We start from the raw sequence: 26,259 nt of genomic DNA, 5'->3' as shown, positions 1-26,259 counted from the left end.
CTTCTCTTCTCAACCCTCTGGAGAACAAAGTGTAAGCACACTAGTATGCGAATTCACCATATGTTTTCACCCCCATTATCTATACAGTGCTTGTTGTCTGGAAAAACAGAGTTTGGAAGAGAAGTGGATAATATAGCCAATATCGAGATCTTCTGAGGATGAGATCTACATACATTCAGATTGTACTCGCTTTTCCTGGAATGTCCTTTCTGTTACTTGAAAACAGCCGCTGGAGAGAGAAGTATTGTTGGCTTCTCACAGAATCATTATCACCTTTAGATTCACTGTTATGAAAGTTCCCCCTAGATAGGTCTGGTATAGGTTTTACGAGGGAAATAAATTTCTGAAAGGTTTTTTTAAAAAAATAGGAAAATGATCTCCATTTTATCAAAAAGCCTTCTTTTGACAAAAGGTTCAGAGGAAAACTTTTCAACTAGCTCTACCTTTTTTTCCTCTGTTTATGATTTAGTACTTGAGTTAAATGTTCAAATTTAACAGTGTTAGCAATGAATGCAGAGCTTTTCAAATTAGCAGTACTTTTTAACACTTGAAACAAACAGTTGCACTTCTAAAAGCACAAGCATGTTGGGTGGGTTAGTTGGTTTGTTTGCTATAGAAAAATATGTGCAGCTGAGCAAAATTTGGGCATTTCTATCAAGCAGGAAATTCTGACATTTTAATATTGTTTTCATCTCAAATCAGGCCAGAAAATTGAAATCAAATCTTTTCATAGAATAAAATATTCCAAAAATTATCTATTTAAAATATGTCAAAAGTTTCCCAAATCAAAATACTTTGTTTTAGTTTTCTAAATTAGCCCACACTTCAATTTGAGTCAGTTCACCAATAAACTGCATTTCCCAATTCTGGGGCATTGACTCATGGGAGATGTAGTCTGGCCAGGGAGCCTTGCCTATTGGAGAGAATGGGTCATCAGGCATCCAAACTACATCTCCCACAGTCATGTAACTCCCAAGATGCGCTATGCAACTTGCGCAGAAGGGAGTCCCAATTGCATCATGGGAGATATTGTCCTCCAGAGAGCCCAACCAATAAGATAAAATGGGAGCCTGAACTACAACTCCCATGAGGCAATGTGCCAAATAGGGGAATGGAATTTAATATGTAACTGACTTGAACTATTTTGGGATGGTTTAACAAAACAAAATACTCAGATTCGGGTCAAACCAACCTGAAGCAAAATATTTAATTTTTCATTTTCTTGACAGAAAATGAAAATGTTTGGCTAAATTGAAACTTTCCCATGGAAAATATTGATTGTTTTGCAGCAATTTCATTTTTTATTGGAAAATCATTCCACCAGAATTTTCCCAACTGGCTCAATTAAAATATGTTTTGGAAAATGTGGCCACTATGATATACAGTTACTGCATTGTATTTTCAATTACATAAATCAAGAGACTATAATGGAGAGGAATGAAATGATCCTCATCATCAACTTAAAATGGTGTAATGGGGCTTTGCACCAGCTAAAGAGCTGATCCATCATCTAAGAAAAGGAGAAGATCTCTTATTTAATGCTTGAATTTATCGGACATTTGGTGTTTGTTTCATACCGTAAACAGGGAAACAGTGCTATGGATTAAAGAAATGCATTCAGAAGAAATAAGGAGCCTACCTTTGCCCACGTAAACTTTTGCCCATTTCCAGACTCAACCCAAGAACAAGCTATTTTTGAAGGTTCTGAAATGTTGGTGTAGCAGGGTGGTTACCCGCTCCTGCCCTGTGGGGCTTAAAAGCCAGCCCTGGGAGAGAGCCAGAACTGAGGGCAAGAAAAGCTAGGCTGATTGGGGAAATGGCCACAGCTGGGCCATGCCCCAATCAGGCTGCAGCTGGGCCTATAAAGGGGTTGCTAGGCTGAAGCTTAGCCAGAGTTCCTCTCTGTGTTCAGAGGGGGAAGGGCCTGGCTGCAGGGACCTGAGGGAGTACCGAGAGTGGAGCAGGGCTGAGGGGGAAAGGCCAGGGGAACTCCGGCCTGGAAACCCCTAGGCTACAAGGCCTAGATTAAGGCCAATTAGGTACTGGGGTTGCAAGGGGGCGGCCCATGGGTAGACAGAGGCAGCAGGTCTAAACCCCTTGCCTGTGGTGAGTGGCTGATACACTGCAGTCTGCCCCGGGGAGCGGGGCTAAGCGATGACTGGCAGTAGCCAAGACTGAGGCAAGGTGTGGGGTTAGTGGGTGGGGGTTTCCCAGGGAGGGGAGACCCTCAGGGATCGTTGGGGTTTACTGCAAGGGGCAGCACCCCAGTGGGAGGAGGCACCGCGTCCTGGGAGGGACTGGGGCCAGTGTTAAGGTAGATCACCAGATGGCAGAGGGTGCTCCAGAGGCTGACGAGCTAATTCCCAAGGATAACCAGCAGGAGGTGCCGCTGAGTGAGTCTGGCTCTATTACAGTTGGGAATACATTTTTTTTTCTCTCTCTCTCTCTCTCTACACTGGATGGAATTGGAAGCAGATATGTTGAAATATCATGACAGAATCCATTCTTGTGTTATTTCCAGCAGAGACCAGAGGTCAGAGGTGTGGCTAATTTGCTCCTACTTGCACATCTTATTTGCAGCAAAGGTGAAATTTTAAAGATAAGCTCAACATAGACCTTAAATGAGTCTTAAGCGGTACACTGGCCATTTGTGGGGTTCTCTGCACAGAAATGAATTTCATTCTAGAGGAACAGGGGGCAGTGGATGTGATACTTGCTGCAGAGAAACCTGCAGTGGCTTTATTAGACAACCTCCTGTCTTAGGAGATCATTCCAAAGCACCCCTAAATGTATCACTACCATTATCCTCCAGCTTTATACAAAGAGTGACTTCAATAAGTAGCCAATTTTTATTAGTCCTTTTTTTACCTGGTTATGGTGCGGGGTGAAATTTTTGCCTTAAAGAGCCATTTCCTTCAGGCCTGGCGAGTGAATGACATTGGGAATGACTAGCTAGCTATTCTTTTGAACTTTGGTTATATAAAATGGCAGCTTACAAGTTAGAATGATTGGAAGGGAGAGTTTTATCCCACTTTATCTAAAGGCAGATGCACTGCCAATTTCCCTCTATTAAAATTCTCCAAACCCCAATGGCTTTTGGACGATTAATAGAACTTCAATGCATCCCTGATAGATTTGACTTTTAGATTTCAACAGCTGGCGCAATACTTCAGACTGACTGTGCTCCTCTCTGCTCCCTGGTGACATATATATTACAGAATATTCATTTTAGATTTTTCATCCAGGTCAGGTAGATCCTGTCAGAGAAATAAACTGAAATCCAGTTATTTGCTGCTTATGTGATTTAGGAGATTACATATTTTAGTGAGGTACTTTGCTGAGTTTCTCTTTTCTTACAGTAATAAAGAATGAGAGAAAGGAGGGAGGTGTAAATTTTCCTTTGCTCCCAACCAATATTTTTTACTAACATTGTCAATTACTTCATTAATTACTTCCGTGCTCTGTATAACCCACATGAGCCTTTAAAACAATTCAAAGAAGATTTGCCAGGGTCCTGCACTCCAAACAGAGGCATGCACAGAATAAATGTATAACAGATGCCAAAGATCAGGAGCCCAGATCCTCAGCAGTGTTGGTGCCCCATCTGGTGCAGATGGGTTGGGGATATAAAAGGTGATTATGGTCTATTCACGGGCTAGACAGAGGCCAGTTTGGCCACCCTTGTGTTTTAGAGTAGCTTTGGGACTACTCTAAAGTTCACCAAACCGGAATAGCAACCGCAGTCACCAGCGCAGCTCCTTCCACATCCCACTAAACATCCCCTCTGAAGGAGAGTGGGAGGTGGAAGAGAACCATCACACGCGTTGCATGTCACCTTACACTAGGTTAATTCCTGCATAGCCAGTTACACCTGCTTTCTGGCTGCTTTGCACCACCAGTATGGCATGAAGTAGCTGGAGAAAGAGGGGCCCAGGGATCTGGGGAAGATATTTGAGAAGAGCTTGAGGAATGAGCCCCTGAAATACATTCCCTACAACATGGCACAGTACATTATGAAAGCACAAACCCTCCGGGTTAACATCAGCATCTGAAACCAGGTGTGAGATGCTTCTGCAGGGTTTTCAAGAGATCCTTTAGAGTGTATACCTGGGATATTTCTTTAAACTTTCGTCTCATGATTGCTTGTATGGACTTCTGTAACTTAATGTTACCATGCCTGGGCTTGGAGAACAAAGAGAAGACTGGAACTATGTCAGGCATGTATTAAATCAGTAAAGATACATCAGGGATGAATCTGTTCCATGTCTAAGTCAGGAAGCCTGTGCTGAAATCAGGCTGTGGATTGACCGTACTTACTCCAGCAGGTCCAGATGGGAACGGTATCTGCAGTTTTCCTCTTTGGGAGCGTGTGACAAGACTGCATTCTCAAGACAAGTGTTAATCTTAACAGTAGGAATGAAGCACAGCATGAGAGAGGATTTTCAAACACGGACCTATGTAGACCTTACCTCACCGAAGTCCTTCCACCCTGTGAAGGGTGTGTAAAAAGGCCAAACTTCAGATATCTGAGGGGTGCCTGTAGGTGACAGTCTGTTCCCACCCCAACAGCTCCCCCGACAACTGTCTGACTTCTAGACAGAGTGTGTCCTTTTATTGCTTATGTTCCTTTAATATTTAACTGACCAGACAAACTGTGTAACTTCGCTGGAGCCCCAAAAATAGGCCCTTCGGAGTTAATTGCTCATGCATTGTTTCTTAGTACCCCCCGGAAGTGAGTTGAGGGATGTTTTATCATGGTCATTGTTTTTGCTTTCCTTCTTTCTTTTCTTCTGACAGTTTGCTGTTAAACTAAACCAGCATATCCAGACAATATAAATCCCTACAACAATCAGGGAATAATATTCAAAAAATGTTAATCTGTTGCATTAGGTCACTGAGTTTTCTCATTCCCTCAATTTGATCTGGCCGTGCTGTCAATTGGATTTTGGATTACAGCCTCAAGCTGGTGTAAATTGATGTACTTCCATTGACTTCATTGACATTTGCCCCAGATTAGAGCTGGGTGATATTTTATAGATGAAAGTTTTTTGTTTTTGTGGTGTGTGGGTGTTTGTTTTTTGCCAGACAATGCAGATTTGGGTCAATTGGAGCTGGGTGGCTGGAATTTGGGGCTGATTTATAGTCTTGCGCTGCACTGAGTGATTTGGTTTCAATGTGCCAGTTACATGTGGAGACGTTTGGGTTCATTTGACAGCTAAAACAGGGTGTAACTCAGGTGGGTGAAACACTGGGTGCATTCGCGGGGAAAAAACCTGCATGCTCCTGAGGTATGTGGCTTATTTGTTCCTGTTCGGCTGCTCAGGGAGGAAGAAGGCAATGACAGAAGCAAAAACTTCCCTTCAAAGAATACGTTAAAGGTTCCCTCGATGCAAGGAACCTTTTCTTCCTCTGCCCACACTTCCCTGGCCGGTGCAAGGGAACCTGGGTAATACTTGACCAGCCCAACCCAATCTAGTATTTTGTATCGGACGCAGGCAAGAACCAGATGCTTTGAAGACAAGTTACAAATAGAGTTGGGCAAAACATTGTGATCACAACTTTTTTCTTTTTTGTAAAAAATGGAGATTAGGAGAAGCCAAAACATATTTCACATTCATGTCAGTTTTGCCAAATTGCTTAGGAAACAAAACAAACAACGAAAGAATGACACAATCAAGTCTCCTTTGGTGGCTTTAAAAAGAAGGGAAAATAGAACCTTCTGAAATGGCATATAGGCACTTGCACTCGATTACAGACCTACTGGTGGTCTTCTGTCAACCTATTTTTGAGGGAGTCCAACAAAAGCCAGCAGAGTCCTCAATAGGAGTCATTTTGGAACTCGGTGTCGTATTTGACAGAGTTTGGCTCTTAACGGAACTCAGATGGGACCATGTGGTAAGAGAATCCTTGGATAAGAGCTTTCCTATGGCATAGGAAAATCACAGTAAGACTCAGTAGAAACCAGAATGCTATCAATGGTGCAGTTCACGTGGAGACCTGGAGGATCAGAAAGAAAGTCAGTAAATTTGACTTTTCAGTGGATTCCATCGCACATGCGTATGTGGGAGTGAGGTAGCTGAAGACCTGGCCAATATTGGAAGATCAGAAACTCGGGCTGGAATGACAATGGGTGAGCATATTGATGTTCTATCAAAGAAAAATATTAGCAGAAATAAATGGTCTAAAGGTAAAAGATTCTCTGATGTTTAAAGCATCTCTGACGACAACCTCAACCTATTGTCAGAATGTGAACGGAAAATTGCAGGGATGAAAATCACTAGAGATGGGACCAAGCTATATCCACTCTGCAAGATATGACAGCAGCTGGCTTCAACACTTGTCCATGCTTTTGAATGTAATGTTGTACAGAAAGTGAAACTTTCCGTATCTGACCCCTTAGATCTAAACCTTGCAGAGGACCCTGTAAGACTCGCCAAATTCATTCTCTGACTTTATGGTCTGATATGTTTGTGGGATAAGACCACAGTAGAACAATCAAACTGTTTCAACATTTTCAAAATGGAACATGTCCGTTTGAAATAATGTCAAAATTTCCTTTTAATCGGTGCTCAAAATCCAAACAATGTTTCGTTTTGGGTTGAGCAAAATGTTTTATTCAATTCTAAATGTATTTTTTCCAACTCTTTCGAAAACGTCGGGGAGCCAAAAAAAAACAAAAACAAAGAACAGGTAGTTGCCCAGCTGTAGTTGCAAGTGGCCGGCAGCGTTTCTTGGGGATGTGAATCGTGTCAAATGAGCCCAAACGCTTTTTTGAGTTAGGGGTCAGCGGAGCCACCCCCATTGCTGGGATACTGGGCCATGATGTGCTGAGTAAAATGGGCTGAAAAACCGGTAGTTTTCACACCATGTTAAAAATGAAAAATATAGAAACAATTTTCATTTCACATTTTACTTGTTTAAAAAATGTTCCCAAAACCTTTTATCAAAACTATTCCTTTTCAGAACAGTTGAGATTTTTGTGTCCCCTTGTATTTTCTTTCTTTTCGCTTTTCCCCACTTTTTTCCTGCTTTTACTTTTCTCCCTACAGAAAATGGGGGGCAGAGAGGGAGCCAAAAAGGAAACACTAAAAACTAAAGTGTGAGTGAGAGAGAGATTTGGGGCGGGGGGAGGGTTTGTTAATGAGTTGGACAAAAAAATTTCAAATATTTTTCACTTTTGGGGAAAAAAGGCCATTTTTTTACCTAGAAAAAAATCATTTTTAAAGTGTTGATCTCTCCAGGGAAGTGGTCTGTGTTGCGATGTGGTCTCATTGTGTTATCCAGAAAATCCTGTATCCTGCAAGCCCAGGCTCAGAGTGCCATCAGTAAGTAAGCCACCCCAGGAAGCAGTCTAACCTTTCCTCATCCTGTTTCTTTGTAGCCCACCTGCAACGTGTACTCTGAGTATGTTTACAGAGAATAGATTGCTTTGCAGGTGATTGTTTCTCCACACTGCCAACCCTCTCCTACCAACCATTCTCCGGACATGAAGCTCAGGAAGAACAGACACTGAGAGGCTATCAATGTGCTAGGATAACTGTTTTTGTTGCAATATTATGGTGATGCAATTGCTGTTCAAGGTGGGTTCACTGAACTTTCTGCTAGGACCCAAATCGGAAATGATATCTTTTGGTTGAAGTTACTTCTACCTGGAGCCCCATTCACAATAGGACCTGCTCTTTTCAGTCTTTCCATTGACAACAGTGGGCTTTGGATCAGACCCCATCTGGATGCTTGATGATCATGTGAAGCTTTGATTTTTATTAAGAATCACACAATACTGTGAAAACAAAACTTGTCTGAAGACGGGGGGGTGGGGGGGTGGGGTGGGAAAAGCAACACATGGCACGAACCCTGAGGTTTTATCCCCTCTCTTCCCCCCCCCCCCCCCCCCCCCCGCCCCGAACAGGATCCAAATACAATTTCAGCACTATTAAAACTTTTTAACCCTATTGGCCCCAACAGACTATGTCTAATCACAGACCCCTAATGCTAGACATATGCATTAGTGCTAGGAGCCCCTGTCTGCTGTGCATCGCATCTAGACAGTGTAATGAGATTCATACAAATTTGCATTTTCACTTCCCTTGAAAGATGTAAAGGTTTGAATCACACATGAGCTAGTTCTTCTTCTTCTCATCCTCTTATGAGAACAGCTACCTTGCTTAATTTCCATAGCAATGCTCTTCAGAGGGTAGGCAGAATCTTTGAATAACACCTTTGTTCGGCTTCTTGTGCCGGAAAAGCACAGGAAGGAACGTTTTCAGAATTGCCTTTGGGGACGTGTATATCGTCAGTGCTGACCTTGCAAATGTTCAGAGGCAGGATTTCAGCTATTCACGGTTCAGGAAGAAGCATAAAATTGCACATGCAAAAAAATGCCTTATGCATAAATGCCCTATGCCTTATGCATATTCCCCCCCCCCCCCCCCCCCGCATCGGTAACTTCTCTCTTTTTAAGAAGTGGATGTAGAAGGTGCCATTAGTAAGATCTAGAGAGAATTCCTCTATGTGGAAGATATGCTTTAGTCAAACACAAGATGTTGCTCCTCAATGAGCCTAATTAAGTGAAATTCTATGGCCTGCGTTATACAGGAGGTCAGTCTAGGTGATGTGATGTCCTTTCTGGTCTTAAACTCTCTGAATCTATCCGCAGAGCAGGTACAGAATAAGCCATGCTATTAGACACTTCTCCCCACATAGCTCCGGCAATCAAGGACACACTCTGTAGAGGGTCGGATGGCAGGCTATCCTGCTGGCCCATTCAATCTAAATGGCTCGTCTGATAATGCCAATTCATTAATTGAAGTAGTGACAGTTGTGACTTGCACAGTTCTCGCCACTGAGAGCTTGGTTGAGATGCCAACCCATTCCTGAGGAGCCATCAAGGTCTAGTTGCTACCACAATGGGCACATTCTAAAAGCATCAGATAGGCTGTAGGGGACCCAATGCCTTCATCTCTGGCAGTACAGCTCTGTGAGAGCTGTGACCAGGGCTTACATTGGCCACTAAGACGCTTCCTGAAAATGGATTGGTGCTGTGGTAAACGGAGAGGGGGAGGTTCACGGTCCTTGGTAGGGTCAAAGGACAATGCTGCTCTGCAAGCAGATGGGACGCCTTCTGTGTGGGGATGGTGCCATCTACTTTAGAAGGGCCCACCAGTGGTGAACGTATTTGTATCTGACTGCCGATCCCCTGAACATGAAGAAGTGGGATTTTCAAAAGTGCTTGTCATAGGCCTAACTCTCTGCCTTCCCTGAAGCCAACGGATGTGCTGCCATTCATGTCAATCGGGAAAACATTAGGCTAGCACTGAGCAAATTCCACCTTTAAAAGTCCTCCCCACCTTAGGAGTTAAATATCATGTGAGTTGGGGATTCTGAGCATACATGCAGCCTGACATGAACTCCTACTAGGCTATTAACAGCTGTGGGTCAGAACATATGTTGCTGGCAAGGCAGCTTTCTTGAGATTTGCAATATGGTCTCAGCCTCTGTAGTGAATACAGTCTACGTTATGTCTTGTTGCATCTAGCTTCTTCCCTTTTATATTTTCATCTTTAACATTACAGTAATAAACCAACATCCTTAAATGTTTAACTTTAGGCACCTGTTTAAGAAATCGTATATAAAACCATAGAATAGCCCTGATGAAACCTCATCTGGTATATATTGTGTGCTGCTTCGGGTCCTAGAAAGACTAGGAAAACTTTAAAAACAACAACCAAAAAAGGCGGTGGGGGGGGAGAATAATTCAGGGAGTGGAAAACAAGATAAATGACGTAGGCGGCTAAATGCATCAGAAAACACAGTGGGACATGCAATTGTTATCCTGAAGGTGTTTACAGACTGATCTAAATGAAAGAAGGAAATTATTCACAGCCTCAGAAGATGGTAGGAGCAATGGTTTTGAAGCAAAGGAAGGATGGAAGTTTAATGAATATTTATTAATGTTCAGACCCCATGTGCACTGAAACAAGTCTCTTCATTCCAGATATGCGAGATAATTCATTAATGAGAACAATGCAAGATCGAAGGTCCGGTCTTTACCGGAGCTGTGCAAATAACGTACTTGACTAATTTCACATCCTTTTCCTCTTTGTAAATTGTGTCAGCAAAGTGATCTTAAATTTTATCAAATATGTCTGTTGTTAAAGATTAATTCTTAACTAATACTGTAAATAGTTCTGGGTCTGCAGCTTATTCACTGTGTTTATTTATAGTTTAAAATTTAATGTGTTTTGCTTGCACAGGTGAGTGACAGAGTAAACGTCTGTTTTGTGCCTGGATGAGCAAAACTCTTAGCTTCTTGTTTCCAGTGGGAATTCTCATAATTAGAGATTCAAGTTTTACTTTTTGCAAATATTTGCTTAAAATTTGCTCTTTGGGTACAAATTGCTGCTGGAATGTTTTGTGGAAAGCACATACACAAGAAGTGTGAACAATGGAACAAAATTAGTTTTATTTTTTGCAATGCTCACCCAACTCTGTAGTCAATGGGAGTTTTACCTATGGATAGAATGCAGCAGCACGCTGGTAGTATACAATCTAGCAAAAGTTCAGGACATCAGACTGGATGACCCAAATATGTAGAACTTATTTTCTGTTCCTGCCATTTACAGTGTCTAAATTTAACCCATGCTATAGATACACTTGCGTTGCTCTCCTTTTTCCATATCTTTGTCTACGCTAATTGTATTTAATCCCTCCTCTAATAAGTATTGTGCTTTCAGTGTGGGGCGTTGGCAAATTCCTCCCGGTATGAACCGAGGATATGCTCGTAATCCTTGTGCTTTGCTACTGAAAATGTCTTCTGTACACAGTCTCCAGCTGGGTGAAATCCTGGTCCCTTTGATGGGATTCGCAAAACTCCCATTGACTTCAGTGGGTCAGAATTTTGCCCATTATTAAAGAAAAGGAAGTCAGCAAGTGGAGTTAATTACCATCCTCCGCTATGGATAAAGCCAGTATAGAATATCTTTCAACTTTATGGGAAAACTATGGTTGAAACTAAGAACCTTACCCTGCAATGAGTTCTGCATTAATCTGAATGTGGTACTGTGAGGGACTAGGGGTATTCACGTGGAGCTCACTGCAGGATCAGAGCGTTTGTAATAAGAAAAGGAATACTTGTGGCACCTTTAGAGACTAACAAATTTATTTGAGCATAAGCTTTCATGAGATACAGCTCACTTCATCAGATGCATACAGTAGAAAATATAGTGAGGAAATTTTATATACACAGAGAACATGAAACAATGGGTGTTATCATACAGATTGTAACAAGAGTGATCAGGAAAGGTGATCTATTACCAGCAGGAGAGCAAGGAGTGGGGGGACCTTTTGTAGTGATGATCAAGGTGGGCCATTTCCAGCACTTTACAAGAACAGTAGGAGGGGAAATAAACAAGGGGAAATGGTTTTACTTTGTGTAATGACATATCCACTCCCAGTCTTTATTCAAGCCTACATTAATGGTGTCCAGTTTGCAAATTAATTCCAATTCAGCAGTCTCTCCTTGGAATCTGTTTTTTGAAGTTTTTTTGTTGAAGAATTGCCACTTTTATGTAATTGAGTGACCAAAGAGATTGAAGTGTTCTCCGACTGGTTCTTGAATGTTATAATTCTTGACGTCTGATTTGTGTCCATTTATTCTTTTATGTAGAGACTGTCCAGTTTGGCCAATGTACACAGCAGAGGGGCATTGCTGACACATGATGGCATATATCACATTGGTAGACGCGCAGGTGAACGAGTCTCTGATAATTTGGCTGATGTGATTAGGCCCTATGATGGTGTCCCCTGAATAGATATGTGGACACAGTTGGCAGTTGGCTTTGTTGCAAGGATAGGTTCCTGGGTTAGTGTTTTTGTTGTGTGGTGTGTGGTTGCTGGTGAGTATTTGCTTCAGGTTGCGGGGCTGTCTGTAAGCAAGGACTGGCCTGTCTCCCAAGATCCGTGAGAGTGATGGGTCATCCTTCAGGATAGGTTGTAGATCCTTGATGATGCAATGGAGAGGTCTTAGTTGGGGGCTGAAGGTGATGGCTCGTGGCGTTCCGTGAGTAACGTTTGCCACAGAATGGAATTGCACAGTTTTGTTTTATGTCCTATAGCCAATAAGACAAATTCATCCCTGGTGAAAGCAGGAATAGATAGCGCCAGGGTCTTAAGTCTCCTGCAAATATATATATATTTTTAAATGGCCTTTGCTTCATAAAACATTCAAAGAGGTAATTTGGTTTTCAGAAGGGTTATAACAAGGATATCTGAACCCTCAAGCAACTAGGCCAGCTTGAGTCGTATTTGACCACCTTTACATTTTAACAAACAAAACTAATCTAATCCACATCTGAACCACGGTTGAGATTTAGGAAAGATTTTATTTCCAGGGCATAGTTACACGGCTCCAGTTCTTTACTACCTGCGTCACTCTCTAAAGGTTGTCACTGACATGAATTACTATGAAGCAGAGAAAGACAGTTGATGACCCAGTGAATTTATGGAATAAAAGCTACACAACCATTGTTAGAAGTGAATGTTTCTGAAGTGGTAAAAGTTAAAACAAAACCTGCTTGGACACACCAGAGATGTTTTGAGTTCCTCATGGTTGACTTGAAACTAGGAAACCTTTTCAATTACTTCAGCTTTTTTTTCTATTTTCTTTTCTTTTCTTCCAAGAAAATGATTTAAGCAAGGTAAGGAGCTGTCTTTTTTAAAGTGCATTCATGTAATCAATGAAAAGACCCTGTAATAGGGGGGTATACATGCCAAACTGTAGCAGTCATAAAGGGGTTAATGGATGGAACAGTTGCTTCCCCAGCTGTGACTAAGTGGCTGACTAGTGAAAGCTGGGGTAAAAGGCTGCAGTTCGGGGGGGCAGCTGCGAGAGTGTTTGGCAAACTCAAGGTGAGTCCTTAGCAGTAGCTTGGCAAGGGTCTCCCCAAGGAACAGACCTAGAGGCCTGCTGCTGCGGGGAATGGGTATAAGACTGCTGCATAATAGGAAAAGGGACATTTTCTTCCTTTCTTGTCTTCCATGGTGGGGAGGAGAAGGCCAGACTGCTAGAGGTCCATGGTGTCAGGTTTTGGAGACCAGTATTATAGGGTCAAGAAGTATCTGGGAGACTGGACTTTTAAAGGGACAGGGTATCATAATAACCCCTTGGATAACGGGTGTTGAAACAAGCTCCTTTGCAGACCTAGATGAAGTTTTACTCAACAGCAGCTTGCAGGCTGACTTCAAATCTTTGAATACAAGCATAGGACTTGATTCAATACCCACTGAAATCAGTGAGAGTATTTCCATTAATTACAATGGGTGTAGGATCAGTCCCAGGATCTGAGGCCTGAGACTCGGAAGCATTAAGGACCTTTAATTCTCATTGCCTGCATTCCTCCCTGGGACTTCAGTCTTACAATGAAGTGCATAAGGGTAAACCACTGCATCTGTACAATAGTCCTACTGAAGGAAATGGGGTTCTATGGGGTTGTAAGGCTCTGCATGCATCTCATTGAAGGAGCAGGGCCTTAGCTGGGAATGCAAAGCCTTTGCTAAGGTTAGGTTTAGGAGCTAACAAGATGAGGAGCAAACTTTACATCCGGAGTGCATCATGGAGAGGGAGGCTTCTGTAATAAAACACGATGACAGGGAAAGGTCCCAGAGCTAAGGCTACAGTCCTAGCCTGGATGCCTACACTGCAATTTTATAGCCCCACAGCCCGAATCCTGCAAATCCAAGTCAGCTGACATGGTCCAGCCGCGGGTGTCTAATTGCAGTGTAGACATAACCTTAGTAGAGTGGTGAAATGTAGCACTAACTAATGCGTTTTCCCCAATGCATTTTCCTGATTCTACAATCTGCTAATAAAATTAAAGAGTATATTTTCAAACTAATCTCAATTAAATCTTTCAAATGTTGGCAACGAGCCTTTGAATCTCCAGCATATGGTTGCAAACGAAATGCACATTGGTGGGAGTGGAGGCCTGCCAAACTGGACTCTGAACAGACCTAGTCAAACAAACAGAAGCGAGGTGCAGCAGGAACAGTTTGAAATTGGCTTTATTCTTGTCTAAAAGCTTCAGGCTACAAATGACCTAATCCACCTAAGCATTTATACATATACTGAAATTAGCTGACGCTGCTCCACTCTGAAGGTATCCGTTCTACATCATTCAAAGTGATATTAACAAATTTGAATCCCTTTACAAGTTGCAGGACCCAGCTGTTGCTGCTTTCTCCTCATTTCACTTCTGTTTTCCTCCCTAATTCCACTGGTGTTATGCTTTCCTTCAAGCGACTGAGCCTTTCCAACAGTCCGTATTCTATCAGTTTTGTTCCATCTGACTCCTTGCTAACCTACCTCCATAGGACTTGCTCTTATTACACCCTAAATGAGTGTGTACCCAGCAAGTACTTCTGGCCAATACTGGGTAAGATGGTCTTGTAGTTAGAGCAGTGGCCTAGGCTGTGAGAGATCTGGATTCAATTCCCACCTCTACAACAAACCTTCTCTATGACCTTGTTCAAGGACTCTCTGCGTGTCAATCCCCCATTTATAAAGTGGCAATATAATAATACTCCCTTTTCTCCCACTGTGGAATATTTAAAATGTTAGCTCTCTGAGGCAGGCTTTCTCTTACTATATATTTGTGCAAAACCTGGAATGATGCGGTCCATCTCATTTGGGGCTTCTATATGTTACTGTCATGCAAACATATAGAAAATCTGTTTGTATGACAAACGGGGGGGGGGGGGGAAGAAGGTTGTTTTACTTATTTGTTTCATTTGGCTAAGCTTGGACCCTTTGTGTTTGGGCTAGTATTCATGGAACCCAGTCTAGTCCTCATGTGTTTTTGTTCTCCATGAATGTTATCCCAATTTATTCTTACTAGTATGAATGCTCGTGGAGAGCAATTGTCATGAGAATTTTGTTTCAGAAGCTCTTGTGTGATTGGGGAACAGAAATAATATCCTGTGTCTTTTCTGAGCAATGCCAACTGACATCTGACGTTCAAGCTATCAGATACTCACAATGAGGTATTCTATGGTAAGCCATATAGTGCAATCAAATAGACATGAAAAAACTGGGATGTGTCATTCTGCACCACCCATTAGTCAGGCCAATGGCTAAACACTACAGTTGTCTCCATATGTACATATCCTACTCTTGTTCAGTAGCATTTGCAAAAATGTGTACTACAACCTGTGTTCAAAAAACGTATTCTTAATTCCATGTAGGAACAATTGTTCTTTCTTAGGGCTTGTCTTCACTACGGGGGTAAGCTGACCTTAGTTATGCTACTCCAACTACGTGAATAACATAGCTGGAGTTGACATAGCTTAGGTGGACTTATCCCAGTGTCTTCACTGCATTGTGTTGATGAGAGACGCTCTCCGGTCGACTTCCCTTCCTCTTCTCGGAGAGCCGGAGTACCGGGGTCAACCAGAGAGTTCTCTGCCGTCGATTTAGCGGGTCTGCACTAGACCCGCTAAATTGATTCCCTGCTGCATCAATTGCAGCAGTGTCGATCTCCCCATGGTGAAGACCAGCCTTTAGGCTACAGACCTACTGTTAGGAGAGGCATATAGGTGATGGTGGCAGCACTTGTGCTTGAAGTAAATTGTGCAGGGAATAGTCCTTTCTTGGCAGGGAGATGGCTAGATGACTTTATACTGTGGATCTTACACAATTCAAACTTGTATGATTTTTGTGATTGATATCCAGCATTTCAATTAACGCCAGTAGTAGGTACAAAATAGTGTCTTCCTAGCCAGTCTGGGCTTGATGCTGAGCAGAGAACCACTATAGCCTTGAGAGGATCTATTTATCAGCAGCTATGTGGATACACAATGATATATTGGGTCTAATTCTGATTTCAGCTGGACTTTCAGGGGAGTTACTTCTGATCTACATTGATGTAAGGGAGACCAGAATCAAGCCTGTGCTTTTTTTTCAGTGGTGACTCATATGGCCAGAGATGGTGATAAAGATATCAGGACACCACCTTCATGTTTTTTGGTGTAACTCCAATGACTTCAGTGGTGGTAAGCCAGGAATGACCGGCAGTCTCAGACTGCAATGCCTGGCTTTATAAGTGTGTAATTCCACTGACTACAATAGTATGAGCAAAAACTGGCCCAATGGGTCTCATTCAAAGCCCACTGACAAAAATATTCCCGTTGATTTCAGGTAGCATTGACCTCAATCCCTATGTGACACGGACTGACGGGCTCCATTCCATTCAAGCTCTCAGGGAAAGAAAGTGTGAAACCATACTGAAAAGGTCTCCCGGTAAATTCAGGGATTGTAAGGAGTGGTTATGATCATTTCTTGTTATCAGTCTGTTCACTATCACTCTGGGTGAAAAGAGCAATTTGAAAAATAGCAACAGCTAGTATCACATTTTATTATCTGCTTCAAATAACCTGCAGTTCAGCTCAACACCTTTTGGGTAGAATGGAATTGAATGGTTGGCTGAGAAATGAATCTAACAGGCTAATTCCAAGGCATATCTCACTTTGTCTACCTGTGTTCTCTCCCAGTTATACTCTTGGTCCCTGAATCAGAAAATCAGTGACTCGTGTAAACATAAGTGATTTGAAACAAAGAATTAGGTTTGGCAGAATTTAGTGTTTCTTTTTTGATGGATAATATTGATTTTTACTTTTTAAGCATTTTTTTTTATTTTTATCTATTTAAATTTTCACAGTTACGGGAAATTATGAAGGGGATCAGACAATGGTGGAGTCAGATAAAAAATATTTGATAGTAGACATTGAGAATCAAAACGTTAAAACTTTATAACAGTCAAAACGTAAATTGTCAACATCACATGTGAAACTATACGAAGTAGATATCCTTAAATTAAACTCTAATAAGTTCCCAATAGGGCTGTTGATTAATCGCAGTTACTCATGCGATTAACTCAAAAAAATTAATCACGATTAATCGCACTGTTAAACAATAGACTATCAATTGAAATTTATTACATATTTTTTGATTTTCTACATTTTCAAATACATTGATTTCTATTACAACACAATACAAAGTGTACAGTGCTCCCTTTATATTATTTTTATTACAAATGATAAAAGAAATAGTAATGTAAAAATGATAAACAAAAGAAATAGTATTTTTTCAATTCACCTCATACAAGTACTGTAGTGCAATCTCTTTATCGTGAAAGTATAACTTACAAATGTAGAATTTTTTGTTCTTGTTCAGCCAATCTCTAAGACAAACAAGTCTGTTTACATTTACAGGAGATAATGCTGCCTGCTTCTTATTTACAATGTTGCCTGAAATTGAGAACAGGTGTTCTCATGGCACTTTTGTGGGCGGCGTTGCAAGATATTTACGTGCCAGATATATATGATCTTAGCTCCGAGGAGCCGAGAAGCAAATTCGTATGCCCCTTCATGCTTCAGCCACTATTCCAGAGGACATGCTTCCATGCTGATGCTCATTTTAAAAAAAAATCATTAATTAAATTTGTGACTGAACTGCTTGTGAGGAGAATTGTATGTCTCCTGCTCTGTTTTACCCACCTTCTGTCATATATATTTCATGATATAGCAGTCTTGGATGATGATCCAGCACATGTTCGTTTTAAGAACGCTTTCACAGCAGATTTGACAAAAAGCAAAGAAGGTACCAATGTGAGATTTCTAAAAATAGCTACAGCACTTGACCCAAGGTTTAAGAATCTGAAGTGCCGTCCAAAATCTGAGCGAGATGAGGTGTGGAGCATGCTTTCAGAAGTCTTAAAAGAGCAACACTCCAATGTGAAAAGTACAGAACCTGAACCACCAAAAAAAAAAAATCAACCTTCTGCTGGTGGCATCTGACTCTGATGATGAAAATGAACATGTGTTGGTTCGTTCTGCTTTGGATAGTTATCGTGCAGAACCCATCATCAGCATGAACACACATTCTCTGGAACGGTGGTTGAAGCATGAAGGGGCATATAAATGTTTAGAATATCTGGCACGTAAATACCTTCCAGCACTGACTACAAAAGTGCCATGCAAATGCCTGTTGTCAATTTCAGATGACATTGTAAATAAGAAGCAGGCAGCATTATCTCCTGTACATGTAAACAAACTTGAGCTATTGGCTGAAGTAGGACCAGAGGTGAAAGTAAGCCGGTCTGGTACAGAATACCGGCCTGGACTGGCTTCCCCAAGCTGGCGATTTAAAGTGCCCGGGGCTCCCTGCAGCAGCCGGAGCCCCGGGCCCTTTAAACCAACTCCCGAGCCCCCTGCCGGAGCCCTGGGGTAGCGGTGGCAGGGCTCCGGCAGTGATTTAAAGGGCGCCTCCCGAGCCCTCCACTGCTACCTCGGGACTCCGGCAGCTGGGCTCGGGCAGTGATTTTAAAGGGCCCGGAGCTCTGCTGTGGTAGTGGTGGCTGGAGCCTTTAAATCTTTAAAGGCCCCACCTCTTCCAGTTGAGGCCACGCCCCCACTCAGGACTCTGGCTTACCGATAAATCCCTTAAGTTACTTTCACCCCTGAGTAGGACTGAGTGGACTTGTAGGTGGTAAAGTTTTTACATTGTTTTTATTTTTGAATGCAGTTCTTTTTTTTTTTTTTTTTTTTTTTTTTTTTTACATAATTTGAAATGTGTAACTTCAACTTTCATGATAAAGAGCTTGCACTAGAGTACTTGTATTAGGTGAATTGAAAAATACTATATATTTTATTTTTTACTGTGCAAATATTTGTAATAAAAAATAAACATAAAATGAACACTCTACACTTTGTATTCTGTGTTGTAATTGAAATCAATATATTTGAAAATGTAGAAAACATCCAAAATATTTTTTTGAATCGCGCAATCAATTTTTTAAAATAATTGTGCTGTTAAACAATACTAGAATACCATTTATTTAATCACTTGACAGCCCTAGTTCCCACGCAGCATTTTTTGTATTTTGCCCATCTGTAAATGTTGTTGACGGAAATGTTTTTTGTTGGTTTGTGTGTGTGTACAGTGAAATCGACGTTAACTGACATTTTACCAGTTAAAAATCTAACCCTTCCAAACTTACAAATCCGACACATTTTTACCCTTTTTTCTTTCTCTGTTCATGAATAGTATTGCCGTAGTGGACCTGTAGGGGAAGATGAACTTCTGTAAGGAATGTTTGTTCTGAATACTGAAAAGTGTGCTTTGGGGGTTTGACTTTCTTTCTCGTGTAGGCCCAAGCTGCTAAGAACAGTGGGTTTTTTTTTTTCTGAGATACCATATAGAATTAATATCTCTAAATATAGGTTTCAGAGTAGCAGCTGTGTTAGTCTGTATTCGCAAAAAGAAAAGGAGTACTTGTGGCACCTTAGAGACTAACAAATTTATTTGAGCATAAGCTTTCGTGAGTTACAGCTCGCTTCATCGGATGCATTCAGTGGAGAATACAGTAGGGAGATTTATATACATAGAGAACATGAAACAATGGGTGTTACCATACACACTGTCACAAGAGTGATCACTTAAGGTGAGCTATTACCAGCAGGAGAGCGGGGGGGAGATTTGTTAGTATCTAAGGTGCCACAAGTCCTTTTCTTTTTATCCCTAAATATGGCATGCGTTCCTGGTATTAATATAGATCATGTAGTGCCCATCTTTAAAAAAGGAAGAAGGAGGATCCTGGGAACTACAGGACAGTCAGCCTCACCTCAGTCCCTGGAAAAATCATGGAGCAGGTCCTCAAGGAATCAATTCTGAAGCACTTAGAGGAGAGGAAAGTGATCAGGAACAGTCAGCATGGATTCACCAAGGGCAAGTCATGCCTGACGAATCTAATTGCCTTCTATGACGAGATAACTGGTTCTGTGGATGAGGGGAAAGCAGTGGACGTGTTGTTCCCTGACTTTAGCAAAGCTTTTGACACAGTCTCCCACAGTATTCTTGCCAGCAAGTTAAAGAAGTATGGGCTGGATGAATGGACTATAAGGTGGATAGAAAGTTGGCTAGATTGTCGGGCTCAACGGGTAGTGATCAATGGCTCCATGTCTAGTTGGCAGCCGGTATCAAGTGGAGTGCCCCAAGGGTCAGTTCTCGGGCTGGTTTTGTTCAATATCTTCATAAATGATCTGGAGGATGGTGTGGATTGCACCCTGAGCAAATTTGCAGATGACGCTAAACTGGGAAGAGAGGTAGATACGCTGGAGGGTAGGGATAGGATACAGAGGGCCCTAGACAAATTAGAATCATAGAATATCAGGGTTGGAAGGGACCTCAGGAGGTCATCTAGTCCAACCGCCTGCTCAAAGCAGGACCAATCCCCAACTAAATCATCCCAGCCAGAGCTTTGTCAAGCCTGACCTAAAAAATATCTAAGGAAGGATATTCCGCCACCTCCCTAGGTAATGCATTCCAGTGTTTCACCACCCTCCTAGTGAAAAAGTTTTTCCTAATATCCAAACTAAACCTCCCCCACTGCAACTTGAGACCATTACTCCTTGTTCTTTCATCAGCTACCACTGAGAACGCTCTAGATCCATCCTCTTTGGAACCCCCTTTCAGGTAGTTGAAAGCAGCTATCAAATCCCCCCTCATTCTTCTCTTCCGTAGACTAAACATCCCCAGTTCCCTCAGCCTCTCCTCATAACTCATGTGTTCCAGTCCCCTAATTATTTTTGTTGCCCTCCGCTGGACTCTTTCCAATTTATCCACATCCTTCTTGTAGTATGGGGCCCAAAACTGGACACAGTACTCCAGATGAGGCCTCACCAATGTCGAATAGAGGTGAACGATCACTTCCCTCGATCTGCTGGCAATGCCCCTACATATACATCCCAAAATGCCATTGGCCTTCTTGGCAACAATGGCACACTGTTGACTCATATCCAGCTTCTCGTCCACTGTAACCCCTACATTCTTTTCTGCCGAACTGCTGCCGAGCCATTCGGTCCCTAATCTGTAGTGGTGCATGGGATTCTTCCGTCCTAAGTGCAAGACTCTGCACTTGTCCTTGGTGAACCTCCTGAGATTTCTTTTGGCCCAATCCTCTAATTTGTCTAGGGCCCTCTGTATCCTATCCCGGCCCTCCAGCGTATCTACCTCTCCTCCCAGTTTAGTGTCATCTGCAAACTTGCTAAGGGTGCAATCCATACCATCCTCCAGATTATTTATGAAGATATTGAACAAAACCGGCCCGAGGACCGACCCTTGGGGCACTCCACTTGATACCGGCTGCCAACTAGACATGGAGCCATTGATCACTACCCATTGAGCCCGACAGTCTAGCCAACTTTCTATCCACCTTATAGTCCTTATAGAGAATTGTGCCAAAAGAAATCTGATGAGGTTCAACAAGGACAAGTGCAGAGTCCTAGAGAGGGACAAAGACTCACCTTTGCTAGTTGGTTTCCAATAACTTTCTGGGTCCTTTGATCAGTGCTGGTGATGGAGATGATTGGCTCCACTATACAGGGCTGTATTTTCATAGTGACGTGCAGGGCTTCAAACCCTGTGACTCCATTTAATGCTAATATGCATTTTCAAGTATCAAGCCTCGAAGCTGGAGGCAAGTCTTTGATCTTTAAAAGCCATGCTGAGCAGGGGGAATATGTCTGAATCGTATATTTGTGTGTGCAACCATTTGCAGGTAATTAGATTTTAGTCTCTGGGCTGCAGGAGCTTGCAGAAATTATACACTTTTTTCCAAAGGCCTCAAAAACCAGTTATCTCAAGAGCTTTAGAAGAGCACAAACCAAGCTATTAATGATTTAAACCAAGCTTTATTTATTGTTTAGCCAAAGAGCTAAATCCTATGGGAAGTCATGTTTAGAAAAAAGATATGGACCAAAGATAAATCAGGATGTTAAAAAATGGGTTAAACGGAGGTGGAGAGTGATCCAACAGAGATTTTTGTCTGTGTTTTAAAGAATATTTTCCTAACATATGATTGTAATCTCTTTTTATTTTAAATCACCATGCATGGATAAATCAATAGAATTATAATTATGTATATTGCATTTGAGCTAGTAATTTAGGATTGAGGGAACAGGATCTGTCTATATAATGTGACAAGCAATTAGGGAACTTGTGGGAGCTGTCTATTTGTCATATTTGAAAATAAATGTATCAGGTTATTACCAGAATTGTTTTAAGTCTGACAGTTCTATTTGTGAGACACATCTTGAACAACTTTGCAAAACTACTTTGGATCAATGAGACACTATATTTTGTATTGCTGGTAGTATGGCACAATAGAACATGGCTTTTTTTTTAACATAGAAAAGGACACCTAAAAAAGGACATTAATGATGGAAATAGTAATTTTTCAGGATTTTTTTAATTGCCTTTTTTTAAAAAGAGAATTTGAAAAAATGGTTGATTTTATTAACATTTTTCATCCCTGTTTAAATTGGTATTTTAATCAACATTTTCATGGGGATAGTTACAGAACCTTTTAGTCAGTGAAAACTGATTTCTCTCTGAAACAATTGTCGCTTTCTGTCAACAATTATTTTGAAAATTGTACTTATTAAAATGTATGTAAGAATTCTATTTTAAAAAGTCAGTCATTTTGAAACCTATGAAATTAAAGAATTTTTTTGCAAAATTATTTTCCCTAGCTCTAGAAATTAACCATCTGGTACTCAAATAGTAACAGAACAGGATCTATTTAAATTTGAATATCGGATCTTTCCTCGCACTGCCGAGACTCGAGTTCAGGGTTCAGTGTCATCCTTTCCAGAGCTGATGGTATCACAAGCATGAATAAGAGCTGGATTATGATAGCCTTAATTACATTGAGTTGTAGTTTGTTCCATGGGTTCTTCCAATGAAATTCTTGATTAACCCTTTGAACAAATGACCCTGGTGAGTGAAGGATTCTCTATTAGTGTGGTCAAGGGTAAATGTGGCAAACATAGTTTACTCCCTTCTCATTTGGGGAATACAGAGGTTTTTTTGTTTTGTTTTGTTTTTCCACTTCTTTTTTTACCACTACACTACTGCAGAGTCAGAGTTTCAGGACAGAAGGGACCACCAAATCATTAGTCTGACCTCCTGTGAAGGCTGAATCCCCACTCTGGAACTTCGAGTGCAGAAGGTGGGGGCCCGCAAGGATTCTAAAAATTAATACGTGCCATTCCAGGCTCGTATTTAAACTCCAAAAGTTACAGCTTTTCTCTGACCTCAGCTTGGTAAATGCTGCCACCATCCAAATGCAAAAAAGCCCCTTGGACCCAGGAAGGAGCACTTGGGAATTCCTCCCTGTGGGGTACCCTCAAGCCCTTTCAGCCCCCCTCCCCCAGGAAGAGCTGAGAAGAAAACAAAGGAAATTAGCTGTTGTCACCAGCTAATCAAACCTCTAGGGACACAACAATCCAAATCCTGTTGTTAAAAAACTGTAAATTTTATTAAAAACAAAGAAAATACACCTGGAACTTAGTTTTGTATGTATTAATACCTGGGAGGGCGCGGGCAAACAGCTGTGCATATCTCTCTATCAGTGTTATATAGTGTTGTATCCTTGGGGGCAGCAGTCTTAGGAAGAAATCACTTGAGAGACAGAGAGCTGTGGGCCATGAAAGCAACCATTTATTTTCACACACTGAACTAACCAAACCAGCCAAAACTGGCTGGGCTATCCCCTAATTCAGTTGCCATAGCAAGAAGAAGGTGCTATTACCATGAAAACCAAATACACAACATATTCCTCCCCCCTTAATAAGAACATCCCCTAAATAAAACAAACACTAAATTAGAGAAGGAGGGTAGACTGCCTCCCAGCATTCCCAGCTAAACCCCAGGGATTACTTTGCCCCATAACCGTGGGTTCACCCTAGCTAAAGATCCAGCCATTGAGGAGACCTTCTGTTTCTAGGTGGATTACGGCAAACTTCTGGTATCGTTGCACCCGAAAGTACCTTGGGCGCAGGCCTGACAATGGGTTCAGGGTTCGTAGTGCGAATGGATGAGGAGGTGGTATCAGCTTGTTCTGGGCAAGGGGGTATCTCAGCCGCCAGCAGTAATGGAGGAGAACAATCAGGAACAGGTGATTCTTGATTTGGTGTCTCTTCAGAAGAGGTGAAGTCAGACAACTCAACTGAAGATGTGTCCTGAGGACTGGCATGACCTGGCAACAGCTGATCTACATGTCGCCACCAGGTGAGATTCTCTGCAGTCTGGACTGTGTAGGAAAAAGGTCCTGTTTGAGCGATGATCATGGCAGGGACCCATTTAGCTCCAAAAGCATAATTCCAAGCCAAAACTGGCTGTCCCGAGCTAAAGGTTCGGTCTTTTGCTCTGGGTGCACATCTGATGACTTGATATTGCTGCTGACGTTGCACAATTTGTCGGGGTTCAGAAGGTTTCAGCAGATCAAAGCAAGTGTGCAGCTGTCATCCCATCATTAGAAAGGTCGGGGATGCCTTGGTGGTAGCATGAGGTGTGTTCCTTTAGGAAAATAAGAAGGTATCCAGATGCTTTTGAATGGGGTGTTGTCCCCTTGCTGATTTCAAAGCTTGTTTCAGTGTCTGCACAAATCTTTTGGCTAATCCATTGGTGGATGGATGATATGGTGCTGAAGTGATGTGGTATATCCCATTTTCCTTCATAAAATTTTGAAACTCCTGAGATGAACTGCAGTCCGTTGTCGCTTACAAGTTGTTCTGGCAGACCGAAACGACTAGAGTCCCTGTAGTTTTGGGATAGTACTCTCTGCATTAGTGGACTGCATTATAGAGACTTCTGGCCATTTAGAATGGGCATCTACCACCACCAAGAACATGCTTCCTTCAAGGGGGCCAGTGAAGTAGACATGAATATGTTCCCATGGGTGTTCAGGCCAGTCCCATGGGTGTAGGGGCGCCCACGGGGGTGCATTTCTGACATGACATACAAGCTCTTCCCTTCTCTTCAATAGCACTGTCCAATCCAGGCCACCAAAAATAGCTTCATGCAATTTCCTTCATGTGCACTATTCCACAGTGACCAGAATGTAGCTGTTCTAACATCTGTGATCTCAGTGGTGGTGGGATAATGACATGTCTCCCCCACAACAAACAACCAGATTGGATCGATAACTCTGTCCTCCCGGACATGTAGGTAACAAGATCGGGTGAGACCGGAAAGGTTCTTTGAGTTTTTCCATGCATCACCAGGTCCATAACTTGGGACAATACGTGAGTTGCCTTCTTTATCTGAGTAGCAGTGATGGGTGTATTCTCTATGTGTTCAAAGTAGAAGACTTCCTTTTGGGTAGTATCTTGATGTTTGACTGGCAAAGGCAACCTTGAGAGACCATCTGCATTGCCGTGCAGAGTGGATTTCCGATATTTGATTTCATATGTGTGCACTGAAAGTAACAATGCCCAACATTGCATACGACGAGCAGCTAATGGGGGAGTGCATGTGTAGGGTCCAAAAACTGTTGTCAGAAGTCGATGGTCTGTAAGAAGAGTAAACATCCGCCCAAACAGGTACTGATGAAACTTCCGAATTCCAAAAACTATTCCCAATGCCTCACATTTGATTTGGACATAGTTAGTTAGTTTCTGCTTTGCTTAGAGTGCATGAAGCAAAAGCAATAGGTTTCTCTTCTCCCAAAGGCATAATGTGTTACACGACTGCTCCCACTCCATAAGGGGAGGCATCGCAGGCCAATTGTAGGGGTAAGGATGGATCAAAGTGCGTTAGAACTTCAGAATTTAGCAATGCATCCTTAGCTTTGTTAAATGCAATATTACAGGCTTCAGTCCACTTCCAGGTCTTGTTCTACCCAAGGAGTTCGTGAAGTGGTTTTAACAGTGTGACTAACTGTGAGATGAACTTTCCATAATAGTTCAATAGTCCTAGAAACGAGTACAGCTTGCTAACATTTCGAGGCAGGGGAGCCTCCACAATGGCCTTAACTTTTGCAGGGGCCTTATGAAGACCTGCAATATCAATGATGTTTCCCAAATATTCAACAGGGGGCTGGAAGAATTCACACTTGTCTTTGTGGACTCCTAGGCCATACTCTTCCAGTGTTTGTAGGGTAGCCTCTAAATTCTTTAAGTGATCCTCTTCATTCCTTCCAGTGACCAGGATGTCGTCCAGATAGCACTGAACTCCTGGCAAGCCACACAAGAACGGGTCCATAGCCCTCTGGAACAGGGTGGGAGCAGACCTTATTCCAAAGGGTAGGCGACAGTATCAATAAAGCCCCTTATGAGTCACAATAATCAACAGCTCTTGGGACTTTTCATCGACGTGCATCTTTAAATACGCTTGACTCAGATCAATCTTACTGAACTTTTGTCCCC

The 26,259-nt window shown here is 42.0% G+C and overlaps 1 protein-coding gene and 1 long non-coding RNA gene across 3 annotated transcripts in view; both read left to right on the top strand.

Annotated features, from left to right (window-relative positions):
* CNTNAP5 (contactin associated protein family member 5) overlaps positions 1-26,259 on the top strand; it is a 424,927-nt gene that overhangs the window by 65,691 nt on the left and 332,977 nt on the right. The gene's annotated exons all lie outside the window — the stretch shown is intronic.
* LOC122462345 lies at positions 1,809-4,366 on the top strand. Its single transcript, XR_006284836.1, has 3 exons — positions 1,809-2,039; positions 2,476-2,540; positions 4,323-4,366. It is a non-coding gene; the product is annotated as an uncharacterized LOC122462345 (long non-coding RNA).

This window comes from Chelonia mydas, chromosome 11 (assembly GCF_015237465.2).
Source record: "Chelonia mydas isolate rCheMyd1 chromosome 11, rCheMyd1.pri.v2, whole genome shotgun sequence".
In the NCBI taxonomy this organism is placed as follows: domain Eukaryota; kingdom Metazoa; phylum Chordata; order Testudines; family Cheloniidae; genus Chelonia; species Chelonia mydas.
Note: the sequence above shows the minus strand (reverse complement) of the source record. Positions and strands in the feature narration are given on the sequence as shown.